The 13,705-nt window shown below is 39.5% G+C and overlaps 1 pseudogene; it reads right to left on the bottom strand.

Moving 5' to 3' along the window:
* Window positions 1-12,671: 12,671 nt before the first annotated feature.
* Window positions 12,672-12,946, bottom strand: LOC106700822 (small ribosomal subunit protein eS27-like; annotated as a pseudogene).
* Between the last annotated feature and the right edge of the window lie 759 nt (window positions 12,947-13,705).

The raw sequence follows: 13,705 nt of genomic DNA, 5'->3' as shown, positions 1-13,705 counted from the left end.
TTTACTGAAAATTTTCTCTAGAACAATGATCTTGCTGAAAAATTAACTGTAGGTGATTTCTTCATAGTAAGTTTATTATCAACAGTTAAGAATATTTCCCCTCTCTCCTAAGAAGAAGAGTTTTGGATAAAGATATCTAAATAATCATTCCCAAAGTTGAGTAAACGAGACTTTTATTATTAAAAATCAGGGAACATGTGTATACCCATGGTGGATTCATGTTGATGTATGGAAAAACCAATACAATATTGTAAAGTAATCAACCTCCAATTAAAATAAATAAATTTATATTTTAAAAAAAATCAGGTTTGAGAAGAATTAGGAAGAGAACTGTCCAGGTTAAGCAAGGTACCACGAATTGGAGGCTGATAGCTAGATGTGAGAAGTGTGACTGAATTCCTCCAGAAATGGAAAAAGAAGCAGAAAGGTGTTTCCTTATGTGGCAGGGACTTGTGCTCTTCATATGCAGGGCCCTGAGATGGCAGGACCTCGAGCGCGAAGGCAACATGAAACCTTGTGGAATCTGAATCCCAGACACAGGGGCAGTGAGGGCCCTTTGCTGAGCATGTAGACATGGAAGGTGATTATCCATCACCCCAGCAGCTGGGCTTAAACCATGAGCACCTCTGAAGCTTTCTCAATGGACCAAGGACCCTCCCTAATTTTTCTGAACTACAATCCCCAACTTACTGGTATGATCTAGAAAAGGAAGATGGCCGTCCCCAAAATTTGACTTGACCTTGGCTCATAGACGCCCAAGACAACACCTCATATGATTTTCAAAACTAAAGAAATATAACTTCCTTCCACTTCAAGTATTGGGGGACAATTATATGTGTCACATTTGTATTTGTTCATCAGTCTTTGCTGGCTAATCAGCATCTAAGTTGCTCAGTGGTTTGATAAATCCACTTTATACTTGACTACTAATCATTCAGAACTTGTGTTCCAGGGCAAAATTCCATCTACGATAACAGAACATAAGCATTAATAACCCTGATCAGGTTTGCTGCTGAGCTTCAAGGGTTCAATGATAGATTAGAATGCCTGCAATAGCATGCGATATCATTAACAAGAGGTATAAATCAAATTGAAGATGGCCATCCTGTAAAGGTCTAGGAAACAGCCTGTATTATCAATACGAAATGTCTAATAACAGACAAGGAAAAACTAACACCATCAGGGAGCAAAGTTTATGGAAGACCAACAGACATCACTGAAGCACACATAGTCACAAAACTGATTTAATGCACAATTATTTAACTATTGATTTATGGATTCTTTACCTTTGCCTGAGACAGCATGGATGATGGAGTACAGTATAATGCTGAAGTACACAGCCAACACTTGATGTATTCAGCTGTAAGGGTAAGCTGTAAGGGCTTACTCAGTGATTTTCCTGATTTCTCATTATCATTATTTAGGGAGGCTTTAAAAACCACCAATGTTCAGGTCCTACCCTCAGAGAATCTGATTTTCAATTGTCTTAAGTAAATCAAAGGCAGAGTACTTTTTAAACCCCAGATGATTCCAATGTGTATCCAGGATAAGAAATAAAAAAACAAAATTGGGAGAGTCAAGATAGTCAATGTGCTTCCTTACCACCACCAAGACCTGTAAAGTGTCTGATGTTTAACCTGCTTGAGAACTAACAAGTTAACCAGCCACAGTTTCATAAATACTGGCAGAGGGCACAAAACCTTGGTCAGACGCATGGCAGTAGCAGAGGATCAAAAGTTTTTATACCAGTTCCCTATTCTCCAGCCTCCATGTACTGAGTTGCTCAGTCATGTCCGACTCTTTGTGACCCCATGAACTGTATCCCACCAGGATCCTCTGCCCATGAGATTTCCCAGGCAAGAACACAGGAATGGGTTGCCATTTCCTTCTCCCCAGTTTCCATCAGATCAGATCAGATCAGTCGCTCAGTCATGTCCGACTCTTTGCGACCCCATGAATTGCAGCACGCCAGGCCTCCTTGTCCGTCACCAACTCCCAGAGTTCACTGAGACTCACATCCATCGAGTCAGTGATGCCATCCAGCCATCTCATCCTCTGTCATCCCCTTCTCCTCCTGCCCCCAATCCCTCCCAGCATCAGAGTCTTTTCCAATGAGTCAACTCTTCACATGAGGTGGCCAAAGTACTGGAGTTTCAGCTTTAGCATCATTCCTTCCAAAGAAATCCCAGGGCTGATCTCCTTCAGAATGGACTGGTTGGATCTCCTTGCAGTTCAAGGGACTCTCGAGAGTCTTCTCCAACACCACAGTTCAAAAGCATCAATTCTTCAGCACTCAGCCTTCTTCACAGTTCAACTCTCACATCCATACATGACCACAGGAAAAACCATAGCCTTGACTAGACGAACCTTTGTTGGCAAAGTAATGTCTCTGCTTTTGAATATGCTGTCTAGGTTGGTCATAACTTTCCTTCAGGCAATGCAAAAAAAAAAAAAAAATATATATATATATATATATATATATTGTTTTACTGAGAAGTAACCCTGAAATTAGCAGATTTTAAACATAATAGCCAATAAGCATGCCAGCTTTTTGCTCTGAGGGTAACATTGTCTTTTCTGATGCTAAATGGATTCACAAGGATTGAACTAACCATGCCCTCCATTCCAGACAATAATACTCATCTTCCAAGGCATCACAGCACAACTGTCCTTAAAAAGATGTGTGTAGCAATGTGAGAAGCCCATGGATAATTATCTGCCAAAAATATTGGTAGATATCTACCCAAGTTTCTATGCTCTCTGACTTCTGGTGAGTTTTCCAGTAAATGTACTACTCTGATGGCCACTCTGCTTCATCTACCCAATAGATGCTAGAACCAAATTCATTACATTTTTCTCATACAGCATTTAATTAAGACCCACAACAGGACCTAAGAAATAGGGTGAGGCCTGAAGTATTCCAGCTGAAAAAGTGTCTCAACCATCAAGAGATACTGTGGAAAGACAGGTGGCTTTCTCCTTTAGTTTCTATAGTACCTTTTCCAATTAATCTCAGTACATGGTATTGATGATTATACAGATTCTACTTTGAACCACAAGGAGTACATCTAGAATTCATTCTTAACAACTCTGACCAATGAGTTAACACTAACCTCAACAGACTTCAGAACCAAGATTGCTCTTGTATGCTTAGCTAAAGTCAGGGACACATTTTCTGTCCCTTCTTCTTACTGGATTACTCTTAGTGTATGAATACCTGCTGCAAGATGCTCATACACGATTCATTATTTATGAGCATCTTGCAGCTTCCTCTAAGAAGCTCCTTTCATGTCTACAAAATCAGTGGGTGCCATGCCAGTAGCTACAATTTCATTCTTTCTATAATTCCCTACATGCGTCCAAACCATTCCTTCAAAAGGATCAGTCCAGAAAGGTAAAGAGCATTTTTATCAAACTTACAGATACCCATTTAATCTGTAGAAGTCACTGTGTATGGGGCATATTGAGATATTTCTCTACCAAGTGATCATCATCCATAACATCTAGGACTATGTCAATGTAACAAGATAATCTAGGTGTCTGAACTAGAATTAAGTTTGAATCCCTAGGCACACCTTTTCACAGGGCACCATCAGGAAGTGCACCAAACAGGGTTTCAGTAATAGACAAGAAAAACCCTTCTTCACAGTCAGGGTAGAATTCTGAATTTTCAAAATCAGTTTGCATAAACCACTACCATTTTTGTTCTGAACATAGCCCCAGGAAGCAATCAAGAGCAAATAACTTATCTTGGGACAGACACATTTCAGCAAAGTTCATTACTAAGATGTATGGACAAGAAAGAGGTGAGAAATAGAAGTCATTTTAAGTTTAATTTTGAGGATGCCCTTCAACAGTCAGTCACACCAGATACCTATAGATGGCAGGGAGTTTGGAAGTTCTACCAAATATCTTGACTATAAAACCTATTTTTTGAGTGCTTACAATAAAAGGAGTAGGGCTTTTCTTATGGCTCAGATGGTAAAGAATCTGCCTGCCTTGCAGGAGGCTCTGGGTTCAATACTTGGATTAGGAAGATTCCTTGGAGGAGGAAATGGCAACCCATTCCAATATTTCTGCCTGGAAAATTCCATGAACAGAGGAACATGGAGGGCTACAGTTCATGGGGTCACAAAGAGTGGGACACAACCAAGCATCTGAGCCTGCACACACAATAAAAGGAGTACTGCTTTCTACAAACAATCTGGGAAGATGAAAGAATGACATGGATAATTTTCAAGTTCCACAACAGTATAGTCAGAGCCAGTTGAGACTGAACAGCCATACCATAATTTGAAAAGATGTCAACAGCAAAGAAGCCACAAAGTTAAAGTAAGTCACACAGTTGTGTCCAACTCTTTGGGATCCCATGGACTATAGCCCACAAGGCTCCTCCATCATGGAATTCTCCAGGCAAGAGTACTGGAGTGGGTTGCCATTTCCTTCTCCAGGGGATCTTCCTGACCCAGGGATCAAACCCGGGTCTCCTGCATTGCAGGTGGATTCTTTACCATCTGAGCTACTAGGGAAGCAAAGAAGCCATGAGGAAAGCCCAAAGAGAAGTCAAAATCTAATGTTGTCAAGTCATCAAAGCAGCAGCAGCCATGCCCTGTATAGTGAGGGCTCCCTCACTGTAAGCCAAACAGGTCACTTTTGACAGAAGCCACAAAGCTGACTACAGTGGTATCAGAAATGTATAGTCTTTTACTTCAGCCCAGTTTACAATGATGGGTATATTGCCCTGTCCAGTATGACATTGTATTCAGGCAGCAACAGTGGCAATACAGACAGTGCAGGCTTAATCAGTAGCTTAATTCTAGTCAATCTCATCAAATATTTATCCCTTAAAATGAGTCACTTTGCGTGACCCAGCCAATTTGATCAGCAGCTTCTATTTGTCTCTACGGTTTGTGGCCTCAAAGAGGAACATCTTTAACCTGCCAGTCTGTAGTTTCCCAAATGGCAGACCAGATAGATACTGCAGCAAGGACTGCAATATCTTAAATACACTATTTTCCATTTAACAAGCAAGGCTTGTTAGGCCCTTCTGACCTTGTTAGTCACTGAGTCCAAGTTGACCAAGGCCAAAAGGAAATAATAACAGGCTATAGAATCACAGTGTATCCTGGGGAAATGTTAAGTTTGAATAACAAGGGGCCAGTAGAAAGCTGAAGGCTGCTTTTCAAGAGGTTTACCAGGTAATCCAGTCAAGGGGGCGAGAGTCCAAAACCCTCACTGTACCTACCACTGGTAAAGGCTGCCATTTTTGCCAGAGGCTCCATATGCAAAATCAGTCACCAACACTGGCACCTGGAAGGAGTCATCAGGGTTTAAGGACCCCAGAGATGCTAACTCCCCCTGACTGATGTGTCTCTCTCATGTTAAGAAAATCCCCTACTGACTCTGATAGGATAGAGAAGTATTATCCAAATATAAGACATCAATTCCAACTACACATTCAGATGTAGAAGCCCCAACAGGGCAGAGTTATACCAAAGTGCCCACAAAGAAATGTTAGACTCCCTTAACAACTGAATCTTTTCCAAACCATTTTATTTGAATTAAGAGTCCCCATGCCCCAGTGGTAAGAGACTGGGGTGCCTGTATCTAAGTTATAAAAGTTTGAGTCCTCACCTGCCCAAAGTTCCCCAGCATACTTGGGTGCCCGTGACCTCTGTTCACCCTTGAGACAGCAAGACCTTGGCTTCACATCTTAGCACCTTTATTTTTAAATCAGCTGATGCTGGATCAGAGGGAAAGAGAGGAAACCTGGCACACAAGCACAGACAGTGACCGCATGCCAGTGAGCAACGCTTGTGCATTCACTCTCAGCTTTAAGAAGCTGCTCAATCACAGCCCAGCTAAAAATACTCTGTGTCAGGGGCCCACTCAATGCTCCAGTATAAACAGCAATATCCTCATACCTGATACCATTTATTTCAACTTTGTGTCAGTTCACTTCAGTCGCTCAGTCATGTCCAACTCTTTGCAATCCTGTGGACTGCAGCACACCAGGCTTCCCTGTCCATCACCAACTCCCGGAGTTTACTCAAACTCATGTCCATTGAGCTGGTGATCCTATCCAACCATCTCATCCTCTATCGTCCCCTTCTCCTCCTGCCCTCAATCTTTCCCAACATCAGGGTCTTTTCAAGTGAGTCAGTTCTTCACATCAGGTGGCCAAAATATTGGAGTTTTAGCTTTACCATCAGCCCTTCCAATGAACACTCAGGACTGATCTCCTTTAGGATGGACTGATTGGATCAACTTGCAGTCCAAGGGACTCTCAAGAGTCTTCTCCAACACCACAGTTCAAAAGCATCAATTCTTTGGTACTCAGTTTTCTTTATAGTCCAACTCTCACATCCATACATGACTACTGGAAAAACCATACCTTTAATTAGACAGACCTTTCTTGGCAAAGTAACATCTCTGCTTTTTAATATGCTTTCTAGGTTGGTCACAGCTTTTCTTCTAAGGCGCAATCGTCTTTTAATTTTATGGTTAAAATCACCATCTGCAGTGATTTTGGAGCCCAAAAAATTAAGTCTGTCACTGTTTCCACTGTTTTCCCATCTATTTGCCATGAGGTGATGGGACCAGATGCCATGATCTTAGTTTTCTGAATGTTGAGCTTTAAGCCAACTTTTTCACTCTCCTCTTTCACTTTCATCAAGAGGTTCTTTAGTTCTTCTTCACTTTCTGCCATAAGGGTGGTGTCAGCTGCATGTCTGAGGTTATTGATATTTCTCCTGGAAATCTTTATTCCAGCTTGTGTTTCATCCAGCCCAAAATTTCTTATGATGTACTCTGCATATAAGTTAAATAAGCAGGGTGACAATATACAGCCCTGAGGTACTCCTTTCCTGATTTGGAACCAGTCTGCTATTCCATGTCCAGTTCTAACTGTTGCTTCTTGACCTGCATACAGATTTCTCATGAGGCAGGTCAGGTGGTCTGGTCCCATCTCTTGAAGAATTTTCCAGTTTGCTGTGATCCACACAGTCAAAGGTTTTGACTTAGTCAATAAAGCAGAATTAGATGTTTTTCTGGAACTCTCTTGCTTTTTTGATGATCCAATGGATGTTGGCAATTTGATCTCTGGTTCCTCTGCCTTTTCTAAATCCAGGTTGAACATTTGGAAGTTCATGGTTCATGTACTGTTGAAGCCTGATTTGGAGAATTTTGAGTATTACTTTGCTAGCATGGGCTCCCTGATAGCTCAGTTGGTAAAGAATCTGCCTAAAATGCAAGACATCCTGGTTTGATTCCTGGGTCAGGAAGATCCACTGGAGAAGGGATAGCCTACCCACTCCAGTATTCTTGGGCTTCCCTTGTAGCTCAGCTGGCAAAGAATCCACCTGTAATGCTGGAGATCTGGGTTCAATCCTTGGGTTGGGAAGATCCCCCAGAGAAGGGAAAGGCTACCCACTCCAATACTGTGGCCTGGAGAATTCCATGGACTGTATATTTCATGGGGTCACAAAGAGTCAGACAAAACTGAGCAACTTTCACTTTCTTTTGCTAGCAACTGTACAGTAGTTTGAGCATTCTTTGGTATTGCCTTTCTTTGGGTTTGAACAAAAACTGACCTTTTCCAGTCCTGTGGTCACTGTTGAGTTTTCCAAATTTGCTGACATATTGAGTGCAGCACTTTCACAGAATCATCTTTTAGGATTTGAAATAGCTCAACTGGATTTCCATCACCTCCACAAGCTTTATCCATAGTGATGTTTCCTAAGGCCCACTTGACTTTGCATTCCAGGATGTCTGGTACACAACTTTGTGTACCCCTTAATAAAGCAGCCACAGACACACTGCTTTCCAATAAGACCTCAGGGTTTGCACCTTTAGCTGACTTGGGTTTGATTCACACAGTGGCAAGATTTTCTTTTTAGAGTCTATCCTAATCATGAGCATCTGCTGGCCTATTGCCATGACAACATCCTAGTTTTTGCCTGATTTTCACAAAAAGGCTAGAGGAGTTTTCTTCATTGGTGGGGCCAATTTCAAATGTTGATCTATAATTGTTTGGGTAAGTTTTCATTTTCCAGTTCTTCATGTTCATCAGCATATTAAGCCCAGCCTAGGACAGTAACAGCCCAGATATAAATAGCAGTTAGGCACTCGTCTGGGGCTTTCCCAATGGCTCAGTTGGTAAATAATCTGCCTGCAATGAACCAGAAGACCCTGGTTCAGTACCTGAGTTGGGAGGATCTCCTGGAAAAGGGAATGGTTACCCACTCCAGTACCCTTGCCCGGTGGATCCCATGGACAGCAGAGCCATGGGGTTGCAAAGAGTCAGACACGACTGGTTGAGTAACACGTTGACTTTTCACTTCACTCATCTACTGTTTCCCAAGAAAGTTACTCTCCCAGGGAAATCTCTTCAAGAGTACAATTTCCTTTTAGCGGTGAGTACACACTTTTAAAAAAAAGACAAACTTAGATCTTTTAATGTTATCTCCAAATGGATCTCAGTCTCAAAGTGGCATATCAAACAGCAGGAGGAGTTAAACCACAAGACAAAAGCAACTATCATCTCTATCCTTAACAAGCACTGCATGCACACCCTAGATTTAGTACCAGCTGAATTTCTAATAATGTGCCTCATTTCTGTCCATACTAATCAGATTTTCCATTTTTCCTATTCATAGTAGATGCACATTTCTGTAACTGCTGTCTGAGAGAGGGGTGGGATTTCAGCCCACCCAAGACAAATCTTAGTACTAGTTGGTACAATTAAGCAGACTGAAACCTGACTTCCAGAATGGCAAACAAGCCCTCCATCTGGAGGAGAATTAGCAACAACCAGAGCACCTCTACAAGGAGCAATAGTAGACTGAGAGCATATGAGGATGAATCTGTAGATGGAGTTAAAGTAAAAATCTGGATGCAGTTAGAATGCTTGGACAAATGTTATGTGAGGTAATTGCATCTCCATTACCAGAATGTTTTCTTAAAATATATATTATGTCTGATTGGGGAACACTTCCTCTACCTGATATTTTAAGTAGAAGACACATAAAATTGCCCTTTAGCCAGTATTAATTGGCCATGCTAAATGGGAGCCTCTGGAATTGCCTCAGCCTACACACTTCTTAGTTTGAAGCAACAGGGAATATCTGGTAAGAAAAAAAAGATTACAATTTTATTCAGTGATGTGTTAAAAACAGGAGTATTGACACAAAACTAATTCTCTGTATTATAGCCCTATGTCGTCTGTGGAAAAGGCAGATGGCTTACGGATATTCTCTATAGATTATCACAGTCTGAAGTAAATAATACCATACACAGTCTCAGCAGTTCCAGACATGATATTAGAACTACAAAAGATGTTAACAAGCCAGAGGGGATTGGTTTTCAGTGATTGATATTGCAAATGCCTTCTTTCAATCCCAACTTTTAAGAGCCTAATGCAATATGTATTTACATGGGGAGGGTCCCAATTTACATTTAGTGGTTTGCCCCAGTTTATTACCATAATTTTATTAGAAAAGAGTTTGGATATGATAGATTCCAAGTGTTCTGCTGTATTGATATGACACCACCCTTCGAGCCATTATCTTTGAACCAGTTTCCTAACAATTGACCTATGACCTCATGCTCAAATTCTCATTATTCAGAAATAAAATAATGAATCATTTACTGTCTAATTGACCTGAAGTTGCTCAACATGCTCACTACCAATACAAAGGATTTCTCTCAAGGCCCATTAATTGGACCATAAGGTGCTTATCCATTCTCTTCTAGAAAGCAATGTCTCTGTCAGCTCTGACCCTTGTCACTAAGACTGTCAAAAGATTTGAGAGGTTACCTTACCTGAATGCTAACATGTTAGCCTGCCACAGTTTCATGGATGCTGGAAGCCAGCATGAAACTCTTAGGTCAGAAGCAAAGAACTTGATTAAAATTCACAGCAACAGCAGTGCCCAGAGTATACGCATGTACCTGTGCCATTTTCCTGAGTTCCTACTCTCAAAGGATAATAGAATGCCAGGTGACACCCGCACATTGTGAATTGCATTATAGGAAGGCAACTCTGTACTTAGGGAACTCAAATATTTTATAATGTGCAGCAAGCATGCCTGTTCATTTGCTCCAGAAGGCAACATTTTATTTTACTGAACAGTAAGTACAGCTGACCTGTGTTCTGGAGGGAGACATTATCTCTATTTCCAAAGCTATAAACAAACCTTTTCTTTGCTCCAGAGTGAGACACAATCTTCCTGTTCATTGAACAACCCACCTTGAAAAAGTCTAAAACAAATATAGTCAGTGCTTCTGTTATCAAGACATACAAAGATTCACAGCTATTTAACCCTCAACAATAACTAACCTTCTGTAGGCAACTACTCCATCACATTAGCTGGGATTAGCTTCCTGTATTAGCTTCATAAATCATATCCTCAATCCATTTTGCAAACAAAGGCTTCTTTCAAGAAAAAAGTTTTAAATAACTCTTCTTTAATAAATACATACATACATACATTCTAAAAGCACAAAAACATCTGTTCAAAATCCCTTACCATGTAGAGGCATTTACTTTCCTCTACTTCTCTCTAAAAAAGTGATTTCTTGTGTTTAATAACATAAGTGAGATCCAAATGGCTACTCTACGAAATGAGGTCCAAAAATTAGCTTTGTATGAACAAAATTTTTCTTTCTTTCATCAAACATTTTGTATAATTTAATAATTATCAAAATAATTTCTTTGTTTCTAAAATACTGGTCCCTTCCCTCTGTTCTAATTTCAATTCCATACACAGATTCTTTGTGAAAACCTATCTGGATATTGCTGGAATATTGAGAACATAATTTCATAAATAGAACATCTAAACTTGGGAACAAATGGTTATCCAGCTGCACACTGTTTTGAACAGAGTATTTAGGGGTCTTTGATGAAAAAATGTTTGCTGGATTTGTTCTGCAAAACTTGTCACTCATCCATATCCTACTAAGTTCTTCTTACAGTAAGAATTTTAGATACCTTTTCAATTCAAACCAATATGCTTAATTTTTTAATATAAATTTATTTATTTTAATTGGAGGTTAATTACTTTACAATATTGTATTGGTTTTGCCATACATCAACATGAATCCGGCATAGGTGTACACGTGTTCCCCATCCTGAACCCCCCTCCCTCCTAAATAATTGTATGTGTTCCACAAGCTTTAGAAAGATGTATTCATAATCACTATTCCATTTGAACTGAACAGTTACCCGTGTATTTAAAGCCTCACACATAAAGAGTGTTCCTGATCTAAAAATTACTTTTAAACAACTATTCTCTTATTAATAAGTATTTTTAAGTTAGAGAAAGTACTTTTACCAGCTGACTAATCATTAACCTACTTTCCAGTTCCTCTCCTAGAGGTTAGTCATCTTCCATGAAAAATTAAATGGTGTAGCATCACTCAATAATATGAACTTTTCTTGCAAGACAAACTGCAATTTGAAAAAATGTTGGGAGATTCCTCAAACATCATTCTTCTGCTGAATTGAATGACTCTAGCTGCACAAACTCATTATAAAGTAAAATTTAATAGATTATAAAATTTTATATCTGAATAATAAAATTGATCACATTCAGTAAAACTTTATTTATGGCAGAGTTTTGCAACTGGGAATCCAAGATAAGTTCTGGTTGATCAGTCTTTCACCAGGGATGTAAGGCATAATAGATGCCATGTGGGGATCTCCTAAACTTTGCAGGAGCTTTGTAGGTCAATATATAACTCATTCAATACTCTTACATTTTCAGTAATCTCTCCTTTTGGAATGCAGTTAGACAATTTTAAAAACATAAACGCATTAATTTTTACTAGTTTTTAGGTAAGTAGTTTTAACACATCACAGGTTCATTTTCTATTGATATAAACTGTTTTTAATGCTTCAAAGACAAAAGTATGAAGTTTTATTGAGGACAAAGGTATATACAAATCAGAATGCTCCCTAGAAATAACACTTGAGTGAAAAAGGACAAGTGACCCCTGGATTTAAGAGGTCATTGGTTCAGGATAGAGGGATTAAAGGTAGAACTTGAATCACCATTGACTATTACAAACTTCAAGGGAAGGATGTCACCTGGAGTTAAACTGCACAGGAAAGATAACAGGTATTTTACAGTGGCAGAGAATTTAAATATTCATTTGTAAGCTGAAAAGAAACAAGATGCTCAGGAATTATAGTTTATTACTTTATAGAGATAAAAAGCTGAAAAGAGGTAGAGGAGCCAAGTTTAGTTCACCTCTTTTTCTCTGGTAAGAAGCAAAAGAATTTCCTAGAGGGTTGAGTTTTGAGTGCTTCAGGTAGATACTCTCAGGAGCACACAAATTTTTAAATGCAACATTTGTCCTAGATTTATTCAACAAAGTATCTTCTTTTATTCTGCCAATGTATAGATCAATGTGAAGACTCGGGTGTCCTTCAGAAGTTTGTAGGTTGTTACTAGATTCTCCTTTTTACTCCGTATTGGCATCAACAGCTTTCCTCTTATTAATGAGTCCTTATATTCAGCATCAGGGACTTCAGACTTGGAAACTGCCTTTATTTTATTTCAAATTGGCCCAAATGACTCGAGTCCACTCTTCTGGTTGCCCTGAATATGTGAGGTAAGAACTCCCTAGTAGTAAAATAAGACAGTTAACAGGATGTATCCAAAATATGTTTATTGGGATGGTTTCCCATTCATCTTGATGCCCCGTCTGAAGGAGCATCCTTCTGTAAGCCTCACTTTTCCTCCTATAGTCTGGCAGAGGACAGTAGAGCAGCCAACACAAAAAACACTCTTTGTACCTGGCTAAAGACAGTGGTGATTTCATAGCCTCCTGGTCATTTCAGATCCATGAAATAGGAATTTGGGCTCTGCACCTGGCAGCACTTCTTATGTTTCCTCTTCTCCTCTTCTGGAGAGGGATGAAGCAGATCCTTTGTGAGAGGCATATTCTCGTGGGGAAGTTGTCACTGCCAGAAAGCTTGGTATTAATTTTTTAAATGTTGTATTTCAATTAACATGTACAATATGTTGATGTGATGCACTTATATATTGCAGCTTGATTGCCACTGTAGTGTTAACATCTCTATTATATCACATAATTATCATTTTTGTGGTGAAAATGTTTAAGATTTAGTCTCTTAGCAACTTTGAAGTACAGAACACAGTATTGTAGATGATAAATACTATACTGTGCATTGGATCATCAGGACATAGCAATTGGTTTCAGGCTTGCATGCTTAAACAACATCTCCCCAGTTCCCCCACATCCCAGACCTTGTAACCACCATTATACTGCTTCAACAAGTTCAGCTCTGGAGACACAGGCAACAAACTAAGATACCTATGCTGAGCTTACATTGTTGTGAGGAATTAGGTCAAAAAGGGATGAAAAATAAATTTAAAAATTAAATTACTGGCATTCCTTGAAGATATTGTAGGTTCAGTCTTTAGACTACCACAATAAATGAAAATCATCAAATCAAATTGCATAATTTTTTTGTTTCCCAGTGCATATAAAAGTGAAAAAGTTAGCTTAAAGCTCAACATTCAGAAAACTAAGATCATGGCATCTGGTCCCATCACTTCATGGCAAATAGATGGAGAAACAGTGGAAACAGTGGCTGACTTTACTTTTCTCAGCTCCAAAATCACTGCAGATGGTGATTGCAGCCATGAAATTAAAAGACGCTTACTCTTTGGAAGGA

The sequence above is a fragment of the Bos mutus genome, chromosome 2 (genome assembly GCF_027580195.1).
Source record: "Bos mutus isolate GX-2022 chromosome 2, NWIPB_WYAK_1.1, whole genome shotgun sequence".
Classification (NCBI taxonomy): Eukaryota; Metazoa; Chordata; class Mammalia; order Artiodactyla; family Bovidae; genus Bos; species Bos mutus.
The sequence above is the reverse complement of the archived record's forward strand: the minus strand, read 5'-3'. Positions and strand labels throughout refer to the sequence as shown.